At 36.6% G+C, this 17,666-nt stretch overlaps 1 pseudogene; it reads left to right on the top strand.

Moving 5' to 3' along the window:
- Positions 1–9,945: 9,945 nt before the first annotated feature.
- Positions 9,946–17,666, top strand: part of LOC149246746 (chloroplast sensor kinase, chloroplastic pseudogene) — a 40,312-nt pseudogene continuing 32,591 nt past the window's right edge.

Raw genomic sequence — 17,666 nt, 5'->3', positions numbered from 1 at the left:
ATTCACAACACACCCCATGTCCTTTAAATTTTAATCAAATCTCACTAAAGTAATTGGTTTTGAAAAGAGGTTTACTTTATAAGGTAGCCAAGTTCCAAATTTTAGAAAAGACACCTAAAATCTTACCATACTAAAAATTAATGTAACATCTCACATACATATATACATATATAATCTTTCTCATATATAAATTTGGTATTTATATTTTTATACACGATTGTAAGTGTACATATTAAATTGTTGGTTTTTTAATTATAGAAATATTTGTGTTTTTATATGTATTTATCTTTCAATAATATATTTTTTCCAAGGAAATATCTTAGCAGATCCACTCGAAGGGATCACATCGCGTCAGTTTATTAGCAGAGTCTAACCCCAAGGGTGTCAAGGAAAATTGACCCCGTGACCTCTCATTAGCAAGATGCCTTAGCGATAGGAACTCGACCAATTAACTAACCCTTAGGGTTATATTTCAATAATATATAATAATAATAATACTATTATTATTATATATTTTAAATTGATATATATTATTAACATAAATTTGAAATTTTACAATAATTAAAAAAGAAATATAAAATCCATTAATGTTGACTGAGATGTTTCTGACTTATGATTATGATTTATTAGGTTATAAATTAATCTAAGAATTCACACACACACATTTATATATAGATACTATGACATTCTATTGGAGTTATCTTGGGTGGTTGGGTGGAATGATTATTGTCTTCTCCATCCAAGTTCAAATTCCCACTAGTGACATGATGAGCTATAAAGCCTTGATAAATATTATTGTAATTGTGAGGTTGGCACGGTACCTCACTTTAGCCCTCTCGTTGAGAGGAAGTTGAATTCTTTCATAGGGGAAATATATACACTATGATAGTATTTATATGCGATTATCATACTTATAATATTTTTCATATATGACTTTCATATTTATATTTCTATATAGAGTAAGAATATTAAATTTAGATATTAGCTTTTTATTTATAGGAATATTTGTATTTTTATATATATTTATATTTCAAAATTATATAATAGTATTACCATTGTAAAAAATTTAAATTGATATATATTATTAATATAAAAATATTTTGGGAGTGGTAGGAGCACGAGGGGTTATTTTCAACCTCGATGGAAAAATTGAAATTGAGTACAGTTAGGGTTTAGGCAATTGCGCAAATAATGTGGCAGAGACATGTGGATTACTGCAGGGGCTCCTTCTGTCCAAATAAGCAAACATCTAAGATTTGGTGGTGTCGAGAGATTTGCAGTTGGCTATCCATCACCTTTTTCATGGATCTTTGCCTAAGGATTATAAGTTATGTAACATTATTGATCCAATTAGGAATCTAAAACTAGCCTTCTCTACTACTAGCTTATTTCATGTGTTGAGAATGAACAATTTTGTTGCAGATAATCTCGCCAATAAAAGTGTAAACTTGACTGTAGGAGTCTTAGTGAGAAATGGTATTCTTTCCCTCGCAATTATTCCTTAACAATGAGTCTCATATGCAATGTAAATTTTATTTTTATCTACAAGTCTTTTGGAGAATCTACACCTCCAAAGACCATTATGTCCTTTAGGATAGTAAAACTGCTAATTGATATTGAGAATAGAGACCATCATAAAATTACAGATATAATTTGTCACAAAAAATTTCAGTGTACTCAATTGTTATACAAATTATGTTCTAAGTGTGGATTTTGATTTAATACAATATTCTCATCACAATTATATTATATTGTAATTTTTTTTATATTAAAATATTATTAATATTTTTTAAATTTTATATTAAAATTAATTTTAATTTAAAAAATATTTAAAATTAATTCAACTATAAAATAAAAATAACCCTTAAAAATTATATTTAATTATAAAATAATATACACATAAACCCATTATAATTATAATTAACTATGTTAATTTGATTTATAATTTAATTATTTTAATCTGATTTATAAGATTTTTTTAAATAACATACACATAAACCCATTAAATTTGATTTATAATTTAATTATGTTAATTTGATTTATAAGAATTTTTTTAATTATATTTTTCGTACGATACCATTCTGAATTAATTTTGACATTGAAGCTTAACGCTAGTCAAAGAAAAAATATAGTGTCATATGGTAGGTCCCAAACTTCGTGATGTATTTCTTAAAGCAACCGCAGACAAGAAATAAAGTGGTTGCTTTCTTGCAATCTAAGAGGCTAGATGTTTCCACACCTTTCCGCTCATATTTCTGAAGTATAGGTTAACAAGGTAGTTACAAATGATCATTGTTCTCTGGCGGTTTTTTATTGACTAAAAAAATTTAAAATTTATTTGAAGTTTAATATGCAGTTGTCTATAACGCGACTTTTTGAAAGTCTTTCCGGCGGATTTTTCCGGTGAAAATCCGGCAGTAATTTATTGGAATCCCAAGTTTGATAGCTAGTTTCTGCACAATCAAAGCGTCCCAGGGGTTTTTCAGGGTGCTGAATCCAAATATGCAGTTAAAAAACCATTTTAACTGCAACAGATCATGATTTAATCTCAATTTCTTCCGCCGGATTCCGTCACCGGAATCTCCAAAAAGTCCCATTATAGACAACTCCATTTAATATTATGAAATTAAATTTATTATTTTTAAATAAAATTTATTTTTATTTATCTCAAAATATGATTGGTTGAAATGTCTTACTTCTTATTGTGTAATGATAAGAATTGACTTTTGTGTACTCTATTATTATTTACTATGTACTATATCACTAATTACTATGTACAATAAATATAAATAATTTGAAAAATAACATTATATATTAATTATTATGTACCATAAACACAAACGGTTTGTAATTAAGTTCAAAAATTCTATTTTCTCATAGGTGTAAAGTATTGAATAGACCATTTTTATGGGTTTTAGTTTTTAATTTACAAAAAAAAAAATTAAAACATACAAATTTGATTGTCTCATCCTGTCCCCTAGTTAGCTTGGGCATTGTGCTTAATCGCCCTCATAGCCTTGTATTGGTTCAATGTCGCCTAGTTCATCGTTCCTCACCTCCTCTTGAGGTTTACTAGGCTCTCGAATGCTATGTCACACTAATGAATGCACTCTCGCTAAACCTCCAACAGGATAAAGTGCATAGGACCTAGCCCCAGTAACATCCTCTCAAAAATATTGATCACCCAACTCTCTTGGCTTATGTTTTGGCTTCAGAGTTTTCTTTATTTTCATAGTTAGATTCATGGCCAACTACAACTAGCAGATAATATGTAGTAATTTTGATAATTTTTCAAGTAGTTGCTTAAAATCAGAATAACTAAAATTAAACCTACATTTTGAGATTTTGATGGATGGTAAACTAGTTAGCTTCCTTCATTGTTGTTGGTTCGGTTTCCCTCGTGGTAGACCACAATAGTGAGCAGGGAAAACTTTGAATTTTGTATGGCAGTGTTTATGATTCATTAGAAGTTCTAAATTAAAAAAAAAAAAAAAAAAAAAATGCATAGGTCATAAGAAAATAATATTATAAATGTTAATGTTCGCATTTTTTTTTTCCCGAGAAGAAAAATCATAATTTCATTATAGGTGAAATTACATGCTGTAGATGCCCATGGGCATATGCTGTACTGTGACCGAAGTCCACTGTCGAAGTTCAGAAGTAATTACAATAAGACCTCGAGGGGTGTATTGTGCTATTGTTCAAACCCAAAAGAACTCAAATTGTCACCCAGAGGTGATGACTGTTTGTAAAAACTATTATTTACATCGATTTAGCAACCTATATAATGAACAAAAATTTATAAGCAAAAATTTCTGAAAAATTAGGGGTTGTTCCCCCTCTGAAGTTCCCTGTCTATGTATGGCCTGTGGAAGTACTAATAAGTTCTTGCTGGTGTGTGTTCTATAATCAGCCATTCTCCTAGAGGACGATTCGTCGCTTCTTTCGAAAGCTTATCCGCACTTTCATTTCGCTCCCTGTAGATGTGAAAGCAAGAAATCTGATCAAAATATGTTTAAAAAAAAACAATTTCATCCATAATAGATCTCAGTGTGTAAGCATTGCAAGTGGCAGTGTTGTTAAACCAGTCAATCACATTCTTTGAGTCCCCATAGATTTGTAATTTTCTGCACTGTTGAAGTATAGCAAAGTATATCAGGTGTCGGAGAGATATCAGTTCAACATGATTATTTGTTCCATGGCCTAAACCCATACTAATCTAGAAGGAATGTGATTCAGTGAGATGGAATAGGATGCCACCCCCACAGCCTTGTGCTTGAGCAGCCCCATCAAAATAGGCCCAAGGTATTGACTTGTCAATCTGCTCCTGTGTTATAATCCTGGGTCTGTTGGTATTTTCCTCTGCAGGTAATTCCTCATAAGCTGAGCAAATTTTCGGTGGGACCAGATTCCAGATTACCGGCTTGTCTTGAAAAATTATGAGATTACGCTTCAGCCAGATATGCCATGAGACCAGAAGGGGAAAATTTCTTGTCTTTGGTTCGGATGCTTCTCCCCACCAAGTGTCCCAAGCGATCGATAAATTGGCTCCATGCCAGCTCTTGTTCATATTTAGAGTTGTATGAACTTGTGTCCATATTGAAATTGTAATGGGACAAGTGAGGAAGAGATGCTGTGTCGTTTCCTCCTCCTGATGGCAGAGTACACACCAGGAAGGACCAGTGAAAGCCCTCTTTCTAAGATAAGTTCCAGTGGGAATTTTGTTTTCAAGAATGCTCCACATCAGTAGTCTTGTGCGCAGGGGAGCTTTCAATTTCCAAAGGAGCTTCCACTAGCTTTTTATGCTTTCCGGTTTTGAATCAGCTACAATGATGTCATAGCCCTGTTTAGAGGAGTATTGGCCCTTTTTTGAGTGCCCCCAAATAAGTTCATCATCTTCATTATTTAGTCTAACATGAGATTCTGTAAGGACTTGAAGGAAATTTTGCCATGTCCTGTCCCATTCAATGGGTATGTTCCAGTTCTCCCCAGAGTGCCAGGCTTGAGAGTAGAGTTTTGTTGATCGTTGAGATATTCAATATATCTGATGCCTCTGTTGTTTAAAAAATTTATTAGCTCAGATGGGAGTTTATATGAGTTCCCACTTCTGGTCCAGGGATCTATCCCAATACGAACTGAAGCTCCATTTCCTATTTTCCATACGAGTCCATCCTTTATAATGGGCATAGTATTTAGGATGACCCTCCATATGACAGAGATGCCTTTCCTGCTCCAGGAGGGTCGTCTTATCCAATCAATGATAGATATGGGCCAAATGTATTTATGGGTGATTACCTTCGACTAGAGGCTTTTGTGCTTTAATAATAGCCAACCATGTTTTGGCACCAAAGCTTGTGCAAAAGCAGGGAGTTGCTTAAGTCCCCAGCCTCCCCATTTTTTGGGAGTGGCGATTCTGTTCCATTTAACCCGGGCAAAGGGTTTCCCCTCCTTTCTTCCCTTCCAAAGGAATTGGTAGCAAGCTTGTTGTATTCTGTGTATAATCCCCCTTGGGATCCAGCCAAAGACATCCAAAAGACTGGAGCGACTTCCAATACTGATTTGATAAGAATCAATCTTCTTGCCCTTGATAGGAACCGGTGACATCATATATTGATTCTTTTTTCCACCTTGGTGATAAGCCAGTTCCAGTCTACTATTTTGTATCCATTAGGCTTGAGTCAAAGGCCAAGATACTTCAGTCCATCCTTTAAATCATTGACTTGAAAAGGAAATTTTTGAAGTGAGAGCTGAATTTCCTGCTGGGAGCATTCCGAGAATGAGATGGTAGACTTTCCCTTATTGATTTCCATCCCAGTGGCACTGCTGAAAAGATTTAGAACCTCATTCATGGTTGTGGTGTCCTGAACACTTCCACTTAGGAAAATGAGAATGTCGTCCACAAAGAGGAGGTGAGTCAGATTGAAATTTTCAGTGATCTTTAATCCCCTGAGCCTCCCCATTCTCTTTTCAGAATCAATCAATCTACTTAGGCCTTCCATGACCAGGAGAAAGAGTAGAGGGGATAGTGGGCATCCCTGTCTTATGCCCCTATTGACATGAAAGGAGGGAGTGGCAGACCCATTGATGAGAATAGCAAAAGATACTGAAGAGATGCATCCCATGATCCAGTTTGAGAAAGCCAGGGGAAAGCCCAAATGTGTGAGGATCATTCTGAGGTATAACCAACTGACTTTGTCGAAAGCTTTTGATAAATCTATTTTGAGAGTCAGTCCTTTGAGCTTCTTGAGTTTAATTGAATGAAGGGCTTCCTAGGCCGAGCCAATAGCTTCTTGGATATGTCTGTGATGAAGAAATGCAAATTGTTCTTGGGATATGTGATCAGATAAGATGGGCTTGATGCGATTGGAGTTGATTTTGGATATGATTTTATATAGACAATTGCAAAGAGAAATAGGTCGGAAGTCATTGAAAGAAGCGAGGGATTCAGATTTAGGGATCAGAGCTAAATAGGTGAAGTCTAGATGGGCATAGATACACCCCAAGATCATACTTTCTTCAATGACCGCAAGTAGATCCTGCCCCAAAATATCAAGAAATGCAGAGTAAAATTCAACAAGCCATCCATCCGGGCCTGGACTTTTGTCTCTCTTAAACCATTTAAGGGTGCCCTGGATCCACAAATCTAGGGAAATGGCATGCCAGATTAATGATATCAGGGAGAGTGGTGGTAGAGGGGGCTATGAGCTGATATTTGAAGTGTGATATACCCAGCCTTGCTAACTGGGGGTGGGTGGAAGCCCAACCTTCCTGTTCCATGAGAAACTGCCAGATGGTGTTTGTAGCTTTCCTATCATTGGCAAAGTTATGAAAATTTTTTGTGTTTCCATCACCAGTTTGAAGCCAAATAACTCTGCTTCTAAGCTTCATAGTTCTTCTTTTTCCAATAAAATCTTTGCTTTCTGTGATTCCAAATTAACTAGATGAAGTTTTATATCACTTGAGAGGAAACCAAGCCCCTTTTCATCAGTTGGGGAGTCAATATGTTCTTCTAAATCCTTCAGGGTCTGCTCATCCCTCTCTTTTTTCCTTTTTGACCAGTCCACAGTAAGTGTTCTAAGCTTGTTTAGGCGCCCATAGAAATCAATAGCCTTTCTCTACTCCCTGAGAGGGGGTTGAGCATGCCAAAATCCGAGACTAGTTTGATATAGTCCGGGTCTTTTAAGAAGCCAAAGTTGAATTGAAAGGAGCATGAGGCTTCCTGGAAGGGCCCGAGACTTGAAGAAATATGGGTGAATGGTCCGACAATCCTCGCGAGCCAACCCATTGCATGTATAGGGTGAGGGATCGGAGGAGATCTTCATGAATTAGAAATCTATCCAGCCTCCTTCCCAAGGCTACATCACCGGTTCTCCTATTGTGCCATGTAGGCAATTTCTTGTTCATGGGCACATCAATAAGTCCATGGTTCTCCAAGAGAAAGCCCATCTGATCTGTAATGGGGTCAATTTGAGAGTGATGACCCCAGGATTCCTCGTTCGCAAGAGAAAAATTTAAATCGCCTCCTATAATGGTGGAGCCCGTAATAAGAGGGTTGTCCAGAAAGGAGTGCCAAAAATCGAGCCTGTTCTGGTTTGGAGCATATATGTTTATGACTCAAATATGAATCCCCAGGTCTCTCGCAAAAACATCCATGCCTAAGAAACCCTTCCCACCCCAGGAGGAAATAGATTTAATCGATTTGGGGTTGATACCCAAGGCAAGACCCCCTGATCTGCCCACAGCATCCAAACCTTGGAAATACCAGCCGGGAGGAGGGAGAGAAGGGTTTTGGTTATAAGTTCGAAAGACCCAAGGGTTTCCTGGAGGAGGAGAATGTTGCAGTTGGAGTTGATCAATAGATGCTTGAGAGCCAATCTCTTTTTGGGGTTGGCTAGTCCCCTACAGTTGAAGGAAAGCCAGATCATGGGGGAACAGATACAGAGGGCTCGGATGCTCTAAGTGCCCTTTCAATAGTGGATTGTCGACCTTGTGCTACATCAGCCACCGCAGACTTGATGGCTTTTGCAATCTTAGATGGTCGCCCTCTGGAGGGTTTGGAGTCAGCAGATAGGGGAGGAATACCCAAACCAAGAAGGGGAGTAATGTGCAGAGATTTGGAATGGAGGTTGTAGGTATGGGACCCCGATGCAGAGGGGGGAGAGGAAGGGAGGGGAGGAGGAGTAGTTCCTCAGAAAGATGGAGGCGTAGTGGAGAAAGTGGGGGGGGGATTGACGATGTTACAAATTATGGTGGGGAGAGAGCGCGGAGAAGAGGCAATGGGGGGAGAGGGAATATGTAGAGAAGAATGAAAATCATTTGAAAGAAAAGCATAGGTTATAGGAATAGAGTCATTACTCGGAGAAGGAGTTGTTCCCACAATAGACTTGGAGCGTGTCCAGGGTGGTGATGGAGGAGACTTCCTTGGAACTTTGGTCTGCTGTGTCGACACACCTTCAGCATCCTTTGGAGGGGCTTGTCCTTGTAGTTGATCGTTCATGATCCGCTCTTCCGAACGGCGATGTTTGACCCCTCGAGTAGTCTCCGAAGTCAGTGTTGAGAGTAGCGGGCAATCCTTGAACAGATGCCCCACTTTGTGGCATCTTCTGCAGCGGAAGGGTACTCCTTCGTAGTCTAGGATCTGTCTGCGAGAGAAGTGCCTCTAGTGGAGGGTAATTTTCTCCTCTAGACCCTCTCTAGTATCAAGGTGAACCAGGATCCTGGCCATGGTCATGATTCCAGTTTTTTCGTAGGACTGATCGTGTTCAAGGTAAGTCCCCAATGCATCGCCAATGCACTTGAAAACCTGAGGGATCCAAAATTGCATGGGTAACCCTGGCAGTTGGACCCAGATTGGTCCCGCTCCCAACTGCTCACGTTCCGGATCAAACAATGGATCCCATCGCTTGAGTAGCACAGGTGCCATCTCAATGTGCCAATAGTGGGAGAGAATCCAATCCGTATACTCTTCCTTGTGAAAACGGAGGGAAAACCAGCCACGAGCCAAAACCCTGATGATGGGGAGTTCTTTTAACGGTGAACGCCAAATCTCCATAGTCCAATGGCGAAGGCGCTCAACTGAATAGTTTCTTCCATGGACACGCCCAACTAAAACCTTCCTTGCCGTATCAGCTACATCTCCCATCGGTACGTCCTCGCCGAAGGTCAGATTAATGTCTGAATCCACAACCTTGAGGCACCTTCCCTTTTTTGGCTTATCCGTGCACCAGCCTGTGGGGTGCTCTCTCAGTAAGCTTCTACACGCCTCAGAGGAACTACAGGGGGTTGACTGGGTGGATTTAGGGTTAGGGATGGGAGAGCTAAAGCACCCAGAGTGAATCGAAGAGTTAGGGTTTAAACTGCAGGACCTAGGATGAGTGAAAGAGTGTGCAGGATTAATGGGGTTTGAGGGTCTAGCCGGAGCACAGGAGGATGAGGGCGCATTCAATGGCATGGAAAGAGGCGGAGGTGTATCCAAGGGTGAGTCGAAAGTGGGGGAGGATTGAAGGCTGGTGCTAAGCAGGTTGAGGGTAGCTGGAGAAAGTGGTGGGTAGTCCAAGCCGAGGAGATCCTCAATATGAACATCAGGCGGGGGCGATTTTCCAGTGGAACGCAGGTGGAAGGGCGTCAACCGTGCATCTGTCAGCTTTTGAATATTGGCAGACTGGGGACCAGTGTCGGGGCCAGGTTGATATGCCCATATGACTTGGTCGGGTGTTGGGTCCTCCTCGTAGTCCACGAGGTCCTTCGCATCCATCGGGAACCGACGGAAACTGTCGTCCAAGAAACAGGGGAGAGTAAGCCAAATGATAAAACGGGGTTCCCGCAAAACAGAGTAGTGTAGGTCCAACCACCAGTAAAACCAGAAGAGTGAGAGCCTTGAGGGTCAAACGGTTGAAATTAGTGGGGTAGCAGTCAGACCCGTGAGATTTAACCACCAGAACCGCCATGAAACTTGTCACGGGTGAGCTGAACCAGGTCTCCCATCGTATCTCCCTTAACCTCATTAACATACATGTTAATCATTAATGTTCACATATATATGAGTAATGGATTTCATTTTAATGGGAGTGTTTGAAAGTGTTACATCATTATAGTTAGGTATTAGCATTGGGTGGGCCAAAAAACAACCTCAATTTAATAGGGAAATTGTTATAGGAGGATAGCTCTAGTTATAAGTCCATCCACGATGTCTAAGAGGCCTAACACTTCACTCTTTGTCTGACGAATACACAAAACAACCTTTGCCTCAATCTCCCAAGGCCGAAGATGTTGAGTGTGTGGATGAATTTATTACACATCAATTAGAGTGTCTCTACACCAGTATGTTGTCAATGTGTTCAATGTGGTTCTATTTCCGTGCACCATGATGAATACATCAGAGGTAGTGGAGATATTCATTTATGTTATGCATTCATAGCATTGAAGGCCCTTGCAAAGAGGAAAACCTTTACTTCTTCTTGCACATAGTACTAGTAGCTTGCATGCTCCATGGAGGAGAAAATCTAGTTGTATATATTATCTGAGTTGGTGATTGTAAATCCTTGGGGATAATAACCCCCAAATAGGACACTACACCCCAAAAAATTTATTCGAGGATGAACCCAAACATGAATGCACCAATTACCTAGAAGAAAGATCCCTAAAATTGTTGGAGAGGGTTTCTTGATTGCTAAAGAGTTAATGAATTGATTGTTTAATAGTCATATCTTTAATGTTGTCACCTTTGTTAGAATCAAGCTAAGAGATAATGCTTGGGTGAGGCTATCGATGCCTAAAAGAATGGGCATGTATGTTATGTACTCAATAGATCTAAAAATATAATTTAAAAGAGAAATCTCTAACTTTAACAAGAAACCAAATCATTCATATGCAAGAATTAACACAATAATGTAGATAAAACCCCTGTGGTAGGGTAACGCCATGTATTATTATTAAAGGAAGGAGTGCACTCCATGAACAATGATTTCTTACTACAATTACAATACTCTTCACCATACCTTCATTACAATGCTTCTACTTATTAATAAAACTATCTACCTCCTAAGAACATTCTAGAAAAGGAACATTTAAGTGAATGGAACCTTCGAGTAAGGCTTCTTACATTTATTGCTTTCACATTACTACATGCGTCGTATTTACTAGAAATGGTTTCCATACATAGTGATACATGACCATCTAACTAATTATTATTCTCATCAAGTACCTCCCTAGGTACCCCATATTACTCCCCTACATATATTATTTCCCATCCCTCTTCGCATGTTTCATCCTTGAACATGGGAGGAAACCATACAATTTGATTGGCTAAGTAATGTAGTTAGCTAATAACAAGCACAATCATCCATCCATGTTAGTGAAATGTGAATAGGCATTCCAACTGCTTCCTTGCCACCTTGATATCTAATCTAATTACTCGTTGTTGTGTTATTATGATATCTCCATGCATTGTTATTGTGTCTCCATGTGGTTCTCAAGCAGTTTCCTTTTTAGTGGCATGTTTTGATTCATACTAAGTTTGTTAATGCTCACACCCTTGCCTTAATGACTTAGTTTTTCTAGCCAATGTGGGTGATGATATACATCAACCTTAGATTTGGGTTTCTTAGCTTAGATTCAACATGGTGTTCATTTGAGTCATTTACCTCATTAGCTTTTCAACAAAGGGCTTCTCTTCATGTTATTATATAGTCTCTTCTTCATGGGGCCCCTAGGGCCTTTCTTGTTTACTAAAATATGTGTCTTGCAAAGTTATTTTATTTTTCTTATACCAAAGCTTTATTAACTTCTTTTGTACATTAATATCCATTCTACTAGTTGATTTCATCCAAGGATATGAAAGTATAATACCCACATCATTCATATCAATGGCATGAAGATCAAAATGTAACATATCTTTATCAATAGTGGGCTTCAAAACTTAAAAAATTTTAATAGTCTCACCCTCAACTTGTATGCTTTGAATATGTGTTGTAGAACTTGCAATTGTTTAGCCAAATGGACATTAAAGAAATTATCTGAGCAACAAGGGTTAATGGAAATAATGACCTTTTCTTTGTAAATACATTTGTGAACCTATAATATTGAGTTGCCATATGAAAATAAACCATTGGTGCTTTCTTTGTCCTTACTCTTGCCATGAGACCACTTGTCTTATTTTTTTTTTTCATATGCTTCATCAGAAAGTGTCATCATCTTGGGAAAGTCCAATTGTCCCCTCCATATGGCAGCATTGGAAACCATAGTGAAATAAAACTCTTCGATTCTTTTTCCCTGAAAACTTCGAGGACTTTATGGATTCTTCAATATTATGACCATCCTCTTTTCTAGTAAAAAACAACCTACTATGAAACCTCAAAAATAAAACTAGGGGTTTAATCACTTACTTTTGAATGGAGATCCTTGAGGAAACTAAATTAAAATGGGCATAATTGCAACCATACTTCTATGATTTTCTATTATGACTATAATTATGAAATTCCATGGTAAATCTACATCTATTAGCATTGGTTTCACAAAATCTAAGCAATCTAGCAAAAGATAAATGATATGAAAATTGGGTGGTCATCCCTAGAAAAAGCCTAAAATCATTGATCTTAAAGTAGTGATATCTCCACTCCCAAGCAGTGATCAAATTTGAAGGGCAGGTCTTAATTTCATTTAGAAGGGCACATATTCAGGTCGCACTTCTATAATGAAAAGCATAAAAAAAAAGAGCAATTCAATTGACAACAGTAAATTATTTTCAAATTTCTTTTTATTTTTTCACAGGGGAATGGTGGAACAACAACCCCATGGATGTTTTGTATAAGGCAGGTCTAATATGAGCCACAACTAATATATCGGATGCATTTACCATTAATGGATAAACAGGAGACCTGTATTCCTGCTCCAGTTCAGATAAGGATTAATTTTATAGGAAATGTTTGTGACCAGAACGTTCAAGCCAATATACAAGTAGCTCAATCAAATTTAAGTTTATTGCGTGAATGAAAAAATTCAATAAAATTCTAAACAGGTTTAGGATTCAACAAAAGAGTGTACAAAGGTGTATATGTTTTTGGTATCTCCTTTTTTAATAAGAAAACATACCAGGAATTGGGAATCCGCAAACAAATCAAATCCAGTATGTTAGGAACCCTGTTGAATGCGCTCCTCTCCAAGCATAAATTGTGCTTAAACCTTGCTTGATAGGCGTTTGCTGAATGATGAATCTATGCTCCTCTCCAGTTTAAATCGTCGTCAAACCTTGCTTTGGGCAGCGTTCAGGCACAACCCAGTGAAATTACAGACCTAATACATGGCCCATATTGACATCTAGTCGCTCTCAATTGAAACTACCAAATGTAATGGTATCAAAGGGTAATTGTGACATAATAATTAATAAGAACTTCCATCATATGCACAATTAGAAAAAACAACTCAAAAAGAAACTGTTGTTTTTGAAATGGGAGCAACTCAGAAACTGCCAAATGTAATGGTATCAAAAGGTAATTGTGACATAATAATTAATAAGAACTTGCATCATATGCACAATTAGAAAAAACAACTCAAAAGGAAACTGTTGTTTTTGAAATGGGAGTTTCTGAAATGGGATTTAAGTTTTAACATGAAAAGAAATTTACAAATTCAACATTCCTAAAATTCTAATTTCAGAAAAAATGAAATTTAAAAAAAAGGTTGACAATTTGACAACACTTCTTAAAAAATTTTAAGATATTATTCCATTTTTTTTTTTAAATGACAAAAATCAATTTTTAAATTTTTTTTGACTGGTAAAATTTTCTCCCTACTTCTCTGACGTGCCAGAGACCCTTTGAAGGGCTCTGACGTGTTCAATTTTGATCCCTGCTCCCAAGACTTTATTTCAAACAATTTTTTTAATTGGTTTCTTTCTAAGAGAATATCAAATATCTAACTATTTTTTGCAAATTCTACACTGAAAGTTCATAAACAACGTTATTATTTTCTATTTTTCCTTTAAAAATCTACAAAAAATGGTCCAAAAAATAAAACAAATAAATAAATAAAATAAAATTCCCCTTTTGGCCCAAGAAATAACAATGATGCCAAATGTTATGTAACTCAATATATTAGAAAATATGTAATAAAAATTAAATCAAGAATAACAAATCAACACTATAGGTAACCAAAATAATAAACACAATAATTGTATATAAAACCCTTGAAGTAGGGCAACACTATCTATTATTCCAAGAAGGAAACCACTCCACAAACAAAGCTTGTTACAATTACAACATACTTCATCATACCCCATTACGTTGTTGATCTATAGTAATAGTTGCCTCCTAGTAACATTCTAGCAAGTGGAACCTTCTAGTAAACCTTCTTACATTTATTACTTTCACACTACTACATGGGCCTTATTTACTAGAAATGGCTTCTATACATATCAATACATAACCATATATCTATTGCTATTCTCCTTGGGTACCTCCCTATCTACCCGACATTACGCTCCTAGGACAATAAACCCCTAATCCTTTATTACGGGATGAACCCCATCATGAATGCACCAATTATCTTGAAGAAGGATCTTTGAAATCGTTGGGGAGGATTTATTGATTTCTAAAGAGCTGATGAATTGTTTTTTGAAGAGTCATAGCTTTAATGTTATCACCTTCACTAAAAATTGCCCAAGAGATAACACTTAGGTGAGGCTACAAATGCCTTGGAGAATGGGTATGTCCATGTCAAGTGGAGAGCCAACTTTGTAGTGCATAAAAAGGAAAAGGAAGACGAGAGAGGGAGTTATGAGGGTTAAATTCTCTTGTGAGGTGAAAAAGCAGTTTAGGGTTATGCAGGTAGGAGGTGCAAGCCAAAACTAAATACCACCTCATTTTTTGTTCCTTGTATGTACAATGGGAGTTATCCTCCACCTCTCATAAACTTTTGGTTAAATAACCCCAAATCAAACCTTTCAAAATTCTCTTGTGTCGGATCAGGATATGTGATATTTGTGCACAAAGGTCCCCTACCACACATTCATGCCCAATAATCCTTAATCCAAGAAAGCTCCCTTACTCTAAAGATGTGTAGGAAGAAGAATTACTCATTTGTTTATATGTTCTTTAGGCTAAAATATGACCCATACATGTTGCTTGGAATTTTATGAATAAAGAAATGATCAAACTATCTAGTCTAGGGCGAACAAGTTAAATTTATTCTCTTGAATCAACGAGTTCTATCTCAATCCAACAAGGTCTTGTTTTACCTCGTCAAGAGGGAATTGAATGGGGAGGTGGATCATTGGGTAAATATTACTTCTTCCTAAGCCTATGAATGCTAAATAAAAATGGAGATCTACACTTTTGCTTAATCCCATTGATCAAATTGTTAGTGGATATTAATTGGAACTACAATCAACATGCGAACATTAGTGATCAACAACTAGATGAGATTAGGGAAGGGTGATGTGAGGTGGCTCCCTTCATATTCCCATCTGACTTTGCAAGTCTCATTCATGGTAATTCAATGCACAAAAATGATTTTCCTTATGAAATATTGGAAACTTCTAGTTCTATACTCCACCTTGAGGCATATATTTGGTAATCTAGCTTGAAAATGATTTTGAAAATTAAATAAATAAAATTTATTTATTTAGTATTAAATTTTATTTTAAGTTTTATAAAGAATATTTATTTTAAATTTTAGTTAACTATTTTTTCAAAAAAAAAAAAAAAAAAAAAAACTAAAATTTTATAATCTAAACACTCAAAATAAAATTAAACAAAAAAGTATAATCAAAACATAAGAGTATTATAATTTAGTTTTCAAATATATATATATATATATATATATATATATATATATATATATAATAAATTGAAATTTGTGACCCTCTTCTAAATTTTTGTTTACAAAGGAAACCTTCATACATTAATAAAGTTTCTTTGAAAGTTAATATGTGTTTGTGTTGTCGGAGAGGCAAGTGCGAGAGGGGTGCTTTCTGACCCAAGAGGAAATATAAATCTATCATTCTTCTAAAACCTAGGTATAGCCTCTAAGAACTAATTCAAAGCCTATGCATTGTTCCTATGATTAAAATATGTTTCATCACTCAATATTCACAAACAGATTATGTTGGAGACTTTAGAAACACAATTCAACACCCTTGTCAGGGCACTCTCCCTGGTAAGGCTAGATTTTGTTCAATTTTTCATCTCATAAATTCATCCCTTCCCCAATTCCCTCATGTATCCTTATTCCATGTCCTTTATATCAATAATTTTCTCATTGATCAACAAGTTGATCTATCCCTTCAAGGCAAAATGGAGGGTCTCATAATCAATGGTCACAATTCCACCTTCCCAGTACCATGATGCCCCTCCCCCTCCTATTACTCAACACCCTTTCAAAATCCACGTGCCCTTAATTCATCACTCATCATGAAAACTTATGACACCCATTTTTCTCAACTATTATTTTTTCACACCCTAGGCCTCATTAAATCGATTCCACACATTTCAGCATTGAGATGGGATTTCCCTTGCACTAATGGATCTTCTACTTCCTTCACATCATCATTGGAGATTATAGGATTCCTTGGTGATGGTATTTATAGTTAAGACCTGAATTGATACTTAGAATTTGACCAACCTTCAATAATGAGTTAGTTTCATGCCCAACCCTCCACTAGCTCGCTTTTCCCATCCTCTGTTCTAGGTCCTTTGATTTGTTGGCTTGGTTTCATTCTACCCTTAATGGGCCTATGACAGACCACAAGCTATCAAACCTAAGGTCTACCCTTCATCAACTCCAGAGAGAAATTAAGGAGCTTCATTCCTCCCTTTATCTTTATTTCCACTTCTCTAATATGGTGGTGTAGGTGGAAACTTCTTCAGACATTTTAGTCCAACATCATCAATGTATCCAACTTAGGATGAATTTGGTGCCCTTTGAATTCAATACAAGGACTTTTGAGAAACACCAATTTATTAGCATGCAATGCAGTTCCCCTCCAACACATTCATAAATGAGATCAACTAATACAACGAACCCTCTCATCCATGAATTAAAAGATCCAACTCTAGGGAACATGTAGCCCAACAACTCAGATTAGAGATCTTCATTTCCTCCTAGATTTTTTGTACAAAGTGTTTCATAATTTTCATTCTAGGCATATTTTACAAGGAATAAGCAATTGGTTTCCCGTTGGAACTTTTATACTTCTTTCTATCTATACTTCTAAGAATTTTTGTAGTATCCCTAGTTAGGAACTGCAACCTTTTGGTGGTTTCCAAGAGTTATGTATCTTAGTTGCATCTTCTCAATGAAAATTTTGCTAGTATGAATATCTTCCAGTTTCCTTAAAAATAAAAAGAAAAGATGCTTTTGTGCTATATCCTTTATAAATGTGGTTAAGAGCGATCTTATGAAACTTATTTTCAACTCTTTTTATTTAATTTCTATTTGGACTTAATATCATAATTTTCGATTCAACATTTCATTATTTGTGTAGTTCATCAAGATCTTAATTTATATGACCTCATAACTACTTTAAATATTTTTCTTGTTGTGCTGAGAGGTGCATTCTACAACCCAATGTGAGGGCGATGGGTGATTCCATCTGTGCTCAACATGGAGTTGACATGTGTTCGTTTTAAAAATAAAAATAAAATATACTTTAAATTAAAACACTATATCGA

The sequence above is a fragment of the Pinus tabuliformis genome, chromosome 7, assembly GCF_031772625.1.
Source record: "Pinus tabuliformis cultivar Carrire ecotype Pingquan chromosome 7, CPIR1, whole genome shotgun sequence".
Taxonomy (NCBI): domain Eukaryota; kingdom Viridiplantae; phylum Streptophyta; class Pinopsida; order Pinales; family Pinaceae; genus Pinus; species Pinus tabuliformis.
Note: the sequence above shows the minus strand (reverse complement) of the source record. Positions and strands in the feature narration are given on the sequence as shown.